Here is a 7,694-nt window from a genome sequence, read left to right as displayed (position 1 = left end):
GTGTGTTCTTTGGTGTTTTGGTGTCTTTCTCTGAGGTATTTGGCCTTTCCACCACTGCTATTGAAAGCCCTGAGTTAGTCCTCAAACACCAGTAAGTATTCAATGGCTCATGAGGATAGTTTCCCACAATAGCCCATGCATGAAAGAGCAGAAAAACTGTGGTTAGCCACACAGAAGTGTTACACAGTTTCTATGGCGCTGTATGCAGATTCCCCTTGGAATTGGCCGTTTTCTCCAGAAGTGAGCATCCTTCTCCTGGCCAGGGGTTCTACATAGCATGGTTTTGAAAGAACCAAGCTGGGCTGATTTCTTTGCTTCTGTGCTACTTGGCCAAATCACTGGTAAAACAGAGCAAATGCTCTTGGCCCATTGCTCTGCTTCACTTCGACCTTGCTCTGGAAGCAAGGTCCATAGAGCAGCACAAAGACAACTTGATTGAGAAATAAAACGTTCAATTCATTCTGATGTTTGCTCAACAACTGGGCTGTTGTTTTTTTCCTAGTCATAATTCCAATCACAATTAAGCTGCTGGGGTGTTTTAAGAGCAAAGGTGTTAAATGCTCCTTTGGCACCATGTCAATGCCAAACTGGTATAAGGAATGTTGACAATTATGCAAGATTTCCTGTTTACCCCATCTGGAGAGGAAAGCGAAGGTAGGATATTTGGAGGCAAGTCAAGTGTCCTAACCTTTAATTACAAAAAAAATTGTAGGAAGTGTGTGCAGATACCTTATTTAATAAAAGAAATACCCAATTATTTGCAAAATTGCCTATACATTATGTTAAATGTTCTGCCAGAAAGGAAAGTAGATAGTTTTGAAAAACTTACACTTCAGAAATCCTCAATACCCTCATAACTTTTTTCTTGAGCTTACTTGGGCACACAAGCCAGGCTCACTGGTTTGTAATTCTCCAGCTACCCCTTCCTCCAGCTCTAGATGGAGGTACTGTGCATGCTGCTCTCAGACTCCAGCATCTGAGTGCTCTTGGATCTTTCTCGGTGTAGCACAGCTTCTCAAAGTAAAGAAAGGTTTGAAGATGAATTTCACTCTGTTACCCAAAGGGCCACTACTCCACTTCTCTTCACATTTCTGAAGTTGCTGTTTTGTGATTTTGCTTCCTACAAAAAAGCACTGATTGAAAACCAGGGGGTATGGGACTGGCTTTATTCCCTTTGTCTGTGTAGGGAACAATACTGTATCTGTAGCCCTTGGTGAGGATACGCTCCGAGATGGTGACTGTGACTGAGTACGTGGTTGGTGTGGGTCAGACCCACACAGTGAGAGGCATAGCAGGGAGGATGCTGTCTGCACAGGGTTAACCTGCTAATGAAGCATCTTCCCAATGCAGATCACAGGCAGAACACAAAACATCTTTGTCAATGAGCTAGCAGTGACTGATGGGAGCTGGCTTCTCTTGTAAGGGATTGGTTTGTACATCCTGCCTTTTATAAACTTTTCTAAGTATTTACTATGCTTTATGCATATTTAACCTAAACCAGGCCGGATAAATCTTACTTCTCTTGCATGCTTTCGTGTGTGTTGGAAATACGCATTCAACTGGAAAGATTTTGGTCCTCGTGTTTTCTAGCCCTTGTGGGACAACCCGTCATTTCTTGCCTTCCCAAAATGACATGCTTTCGAGAAAACCTGTTACGTCTAAACCGAGGGTCTCCAAATATTCATAAATGCAGCTAGGATGTGAATGAAGGTAGTAGTTAAACATCACGGCTGGGCTGGCATTGCTGCTGCACCCACATGCTGTCACATGCCTGGAATTGGCAAATACAGGTGTGTAGGGTTTGCTTCACTGTTTTTTACTGTCATGCCAAGGACTCTGGGCAGGAAAGAAGACGTAAAAGTATTTCTTAATCCTGGATAAAGAGACATAATTCCTTTTTCTATCAATATTTGTTTGCCGATTTCTTGTTCTGATTATCTACCTCATCTTAAAGAGAAACTATAACCTCTTCACTAATGAGAGAAGGGACAGACACAAAGTAGAGAAGTTTAAATAGAAAGTTCACAAGAGCTACCTGCTGCAGGTAAATATGTCCCTGGCAGAACAGAGAGGTAGCTGCCCTGTTGAAATTGCCTGGCTTTCCATAGTTGTTCATTTTACCTTGACCCTATCCTCCTCCCTGCTCACATCAGTGTTAAACTGACTTAGAAACACTGAATCCAGATCTTTGCTACCTTCTTGCTGTTATCTCTCTGTGTCAATGTGGACTCAGATTTCAGAGGGTAATGAGATTACAGAGGAGAGCCGCTGAACTTTGAGCTCCTATTCACATGAAAATAGTCTTGGATAATGAGAAGCAACTTGCCTATGAACTGTCAACAGGACTATTGGATGACCTGAGGAGTGACTTTGGTCAGAAGATAGGCCTGGCTGGGGAAATGGCTGCAGGAGCAAGAGGCAAGGTGTCTCCTTTGGAGGTGTATGAGCAGGAACTGGGTGTCTGCAAAAGAGTGGCTGAAGGGCAGAAATAGCTGTAGATTATTTTGTCTAAGACTGTGGATCGCTTGAGCTGTTTGAAAGTGCTGGTTTACTGAGTGCGTTTGTGCTGCCTGTTGCAGTACTGACAACCCGAAAGTCAAAAAATACAGTTGGTGTTAGTGTTGGGTTCTCCTGCTGCACCAAAATAACACTCATGCAAGCTGTAAATGCAAGCAGTGACAGCCTCTGAGGATGTGTAAGACCCTCATCCTCATCAGCTTCTGTCTTCTTAAAGAAGAAGGAGTGTGTTTAACAGTAACCCAAGTCATGTTAGGGAAGAGAGTATATGTGTGAAAACCATGTTAAGACTGTGGTATTTTCTGGAAAGGGCTGGTATCGCAGCACTGATACACTGGAAGGATTTAAAGATGAAAGGAAATGGAAGGAGGTGTCAGAGGTGAGAGTTAACATGGAAGCTGAGGTGTTGTTGAAGAGAAAAGTGAAGCCATAGAGAGGGGAAGGACATATTGCTGGCAGATGTGGCAGAAGGCAAGAGACAGGAAAGTGGGCTCCGTAATTTGAAAGTAAAGCTTGAAATAGAGCAATTGTATCTGGAGGGACACTTGGAGGACTCTGAAGATGCTTGCTCCATCCTCTGCAGGGCTTTCCTTGCCTGCTGGTTAGTTTCTTGTTTCCAAAGGGAGATGGTGGGGGGGGGGAAGGCTGAACTGCCCTCTCCCATACCTTTTGCAAAGACCTTCACTTTTCTTGTAAAATCACCTCAGACCCAAACAGCTGGGTTGTTCCACAATGGAACCGTTTGTATTTAACGCGGTAAGAAGTGTCGATGCAGGGTTTGGGACTATGGAGGATGGTGGAGTTATCACCATGTCAGTGTCATCTAGATGATGTGGTCATATTAAGAGTATGGAGCAGTGAGAGGTAGGCTACAAGAAAGCCAAGGAGTTTGAAGTTGGCCTGGAGCAAATAAGGGGAGCCACGCTTGTAATATGAAGTATTTGGCTGGTTTCTGGTTTGATATGTTGTGCATCTTGAGAAGTATTCTTTCATCTGGGAGTATTTAACTTTGCTCTAGGAAAATTAAGGTATGTATGGATCCAGAAGCTTTCTGTATTGAAGACACTACCAGTTCACCTTTATAGCCTGATCAGTGGCCTTCCTTCTCCTGCTCTGTCCCACCTGTAAAGGCCTATGAGTGGGTTTTGAGCTGTCTCCTGAATGCCTTGCCAGATGCTGTGTGGCAGGGAAAGGGCAGACTAAGTTTAAGGACTAACTAGTCCTGCCTTATGCCATGCTTTGTGCCTGTACCTGGATCCCCCCTTCAGTTTTCTTTCTTCCCTATCCTTCCCCTGCACTTGCATGTGGAGCAGCTTAGACTTGCTCACATGATGGGAACTCAGTAAAGCCAGTACTGCCACCATCAGTGGAAATATGACATAAAATTATCCTTTCAATGCACATACAGAAAGGCTCAAACAGGTGTTTGCTTTCTCTTAGGAACTACATTGGATATTGCTGTGGAGAAAAGGAGTGAAAAACATGAGCTTGAGATGAATTGTAGCATGAATGTTTTTGGGGACAGTGGAGGGTTTTTTTGAGCAATTCAGCATAAATTACTCCTGTCAAAAAAAAAAAAAAAAAAAAAAAGAATACTATGGCCAGACTTGCCCATTCTATCTTAGCTTGGGGAAGGTTGTGCTTGTGCTGGCCCAGAACAGTTTGGGATCTGGGATTGTGTCTTCCAGTGCAGAATCACTTAATACTCTGCAGGCAGTGCTCCTGGGATGACTGCCCACAGCTGTGTGCTCCTGTCCCCTCTGCCAGACTCCTGCCCAGGCCAGGGCTATCTCCACTCCTCCAGACAGCTTGTTTGTGCTCTTTGATGAAAAGTTACTGCTTTGAAACCAACAAATTCTTCCTCATGTGGAGAAGAGAAAAGGGCAGCTCTAGGGTGTAACTCAGAGCAGATGGATTTTAGATGCCTACTCAAGGCTACTGAATTGCACCTTTTAATTATTTACTGCCTTTGGTTGCAAAAGGAGTCTTAGGTAAGTAGTGCAGACATGAATAAATATCCACACTTTCAGGTATGTGTAGAGCTGGATGAGCTGAATCCCACCTCAATGTTTTGGTGAACTGGACTTCTCCCTCAGATGCAGGTGGCATTTGCCAACAGGTTAAAATGTTACCTGAGAGATGCCTCTGGGCAATGAGGCTGAGTAGTGACAGTGATCACTTCTACCTTCCTGGTGTTTGGAGGACTACTCTAAGCTCTGTTCGCAAGTGGAGGTTTATGTAGGTTGGCGCAGCTAAGTGATGCTTAGTTAACGGATGTTGGGGTCTGCCATTGCTCAGTTTGCTTCCCCTCATTTGAGAAGAGCTTCCTTTTTCGTGACTAATAACCTGCTCTGCAGCATGTAATGCTCTTACGCTGCTGGTACGTGAATGGGGTGTGAAGGACATCAAGGACAGTTGATAACCTGCTAGAGAAAACATGGTACAGCTACACAGAGACTGCCTGTCTGGAAAAGCTGGAGAGAGATCGCTGCTATCATCCCTACCCTTGGGTAACTGAGCAAAATCAGGATTGCTTAAGCAATCTTTAGCAGATTTGGGGATCCCAGCAAAATCCCATCTGCTGCCTGCTCCTCTAACCCCTGGTGGGTTTTGGTGACATGGGGACTGCGGTAGGGGTTGGTAATGGGAACTAGTGGGAGTAACTGCTGAGAGGTGGGAAGGCAAAAATTAATGCCACAGAATTAAAGCTGACAGCAAGCCTTGCAGACTGCACCTTTCGTCCTCCGGCTGCTGCTGCTGTTGCTCCATCCTCCTCCTACTCGCTGCTGGTGCCAATGAGGGCTGTTTGCACCCACTTTCACAAGATGGAGTGGGAGTAACTTGAGTCAGCTCTGAGTGAGTGCCCCCTCACCACTTCTTCGGCGTAGGTGATCTCTGCTCAGCATGCAGGTGCCAAAACTGCCAGGGGTGGGTGGTTTCGAGGTGGCTGTCCCAGGAATTGCTCTTGATTTTCCTTAAGGGGCAAGTCACTGAGGAAGAGTTGCTATTTTCTACAGTGTGTCAATTGGGATTTCTCAATAGGGCAGAAAGTGAGCTTCCTGTTTACTCCAGCAAATGGCTTTATCCGTTTCAACAGCACATTTCCATGTACAGTTGTTTGTTGATGCAAAGGCAACGTCCTACGGTGAGCTGTATTTCATAAGGTACACTTCCTGCCACATTAGTGACCTTTTTAATAATTAAAACCACATAGAGTAATTTTATAAACTTCTCATTTATTTTCAGCATCTGCTTTCAATATTTATGTGTGTTTGACGGGTGGGGGAGGAATTAATGTCAAAAAATGGTAGGTTCACTGAAGTTCTTTCTTTTCCTTTAAAAATAGGGAGTTTTGTTGTTCATTCTTCTATTATAATTCTTAGGATGAGCTAGTGACTAAGATTATTCCTCTTAAAAGATGTTACTTACAAATATATTTTTTAAAGTTACTTCCCCTATTAGAAAAACCCTGGCGATCTACAAGGTGCCCTATTTCGACTGGATAGCATTAAGAGAGACAGAGTTATGGTGATACACTGACCTCTGCTGGCATCATCCTTTCTTACTGAAACTCCTTTTAAATGTTGAATTTGATACTCTTGAAAATACATCTGATACAAGATTTGAGGCAGAATCAGTTAATGATGAAGCCATATTCCGATGTCGCAGTAAATCTAGCACCATGACTCTTGGGTGTAGTGACATATGGTGATGGTTTCCTTAAGAAAGCCTCAATCAGAAGTTTTAAATATGCTGAATAGCTGGGTGATTTCTTTTGTACCAGCAGGCTCTGTGATGGACCAGGTGAAGAGAAGCTGTGCCTATTGCCCATTGGCTCTCTGTCCTATGGCTGGCATAAAGACAGGCTGTAAATTGAAAACATGCACAACTTCTGTGTCAGATGCTGTGGCTAACGGTGAACTGCATGTTCATGCCCGACTCCAGCCTGTTTTGTACTGCTACATCATCTTGTGGTGTGTTGATCCAATATGAACTGTCAGGCAAGCATGTTCATGCAGTGTTGGCCTGCTGCCAGCAAGCTTCTCCACAACACCATAAAGCAGCTTTGTCCAAATTTAGCTCGAATTAGGGCCTCTTCTCTCCTGGAGATGGCTTGTCAGGGGAGCAAGTTGCCATAAGCATGAAAGGGACCTGGTGGAGAGAAATGGGAGTTTCTAGGCTGCAGTTTTGTCTGATTTTAACTTGGGATGGGATGACTTACTCTCTAGAGGTTGCTGTCTACAGCAGCCTCTGCCATGTGGCTCCCATCCTTCACTGGGAATGACTTCTAGGTGCATGCTAGGTTTGTGTTAGATGAAACTCCAGGTGACGCCAAGATCCAATGGGTCAAATAATCAGAGTGCTGCTGAAAAGCATAAAACCCTCATGCAAATCAAGGCTGTGTGTTGGCAGGGAGGGATGACAGTGGGAAATATATGCCTATGTGAATTTCATCTGTCCTAGTATGAGGAGCTTTTATTTGCTGTCTGCTCATATAAGGACTAAATACTTGGGAATTTTTTATTAGGGGGATACCTGTACTCCTCTCCATTCCCCTAGTGACACCTGCACACACAACTTGTGTGTGCGTATTTAAGCAGCTCCACAGAGACTTCTAGGCTGAGTAACTGTGGGCAAAATACACAAATCCATATTTCTTTTGTACTTCAGTCTTTGTGCACTTCAAATTGAAGCTGTGCCTGTTGTCCATGGGCTAGCCTTTGGAAGTATGTTTTAATGAAAGGTGGAGGAAGAAACAGGCTGTCTAGCTCTCATGTAGTGAGCAAAATTGTGAGCTTTTGTTTTGGAAGGAGACCTGCCTAATCAAGACAAGAGGACAGTGATACTCAGGAACATGCCTGCTCATGCGCTGGTCAAAGTGGAGGCTGAGACTCATCTGCTCTGTCAGAATATGAGTCACATTTTTATTTGTGTTTTTCTGAGCCTAAATTGAGAAAGGTTGTGGAAGAAATTTTACAGCCCTTGATGTCACTCTGCACTTCTGCCAGACAAGAGCATGACACTTTGCCCTAGGTGTTGGATTAAATAATGACTAGAGATTGTGCAAGTACTTCGTCTTAGCCATGATTCTCATGCCAAGGCCTTGTGCAAGCTGGGGACTTCTGATGTTGGGGTGTTTCCACTAATGCATGCCATTAAGATAGCAGATCTGTGTC

This window comes from Lathamus discolor, chromosome 4, assembly GCF_037157495.1.
Source record: "Lathamus discolor isolate bLatDis1 chromosome 4, bLatDis1.hap1, whole genome shotgun sequence".
NCBI classification, from domain to species: domain Eukaryota; kingdom Metazoa; phylum Chordata; class Aves; order Psittaciformes; family Psittacidae; genus Lathamus; species Lathamus discolor.
The sequence above is the reverse complement of the archived record's forward strand: the minus strand, read 5'-3'. Positions refer to the sequence as shown.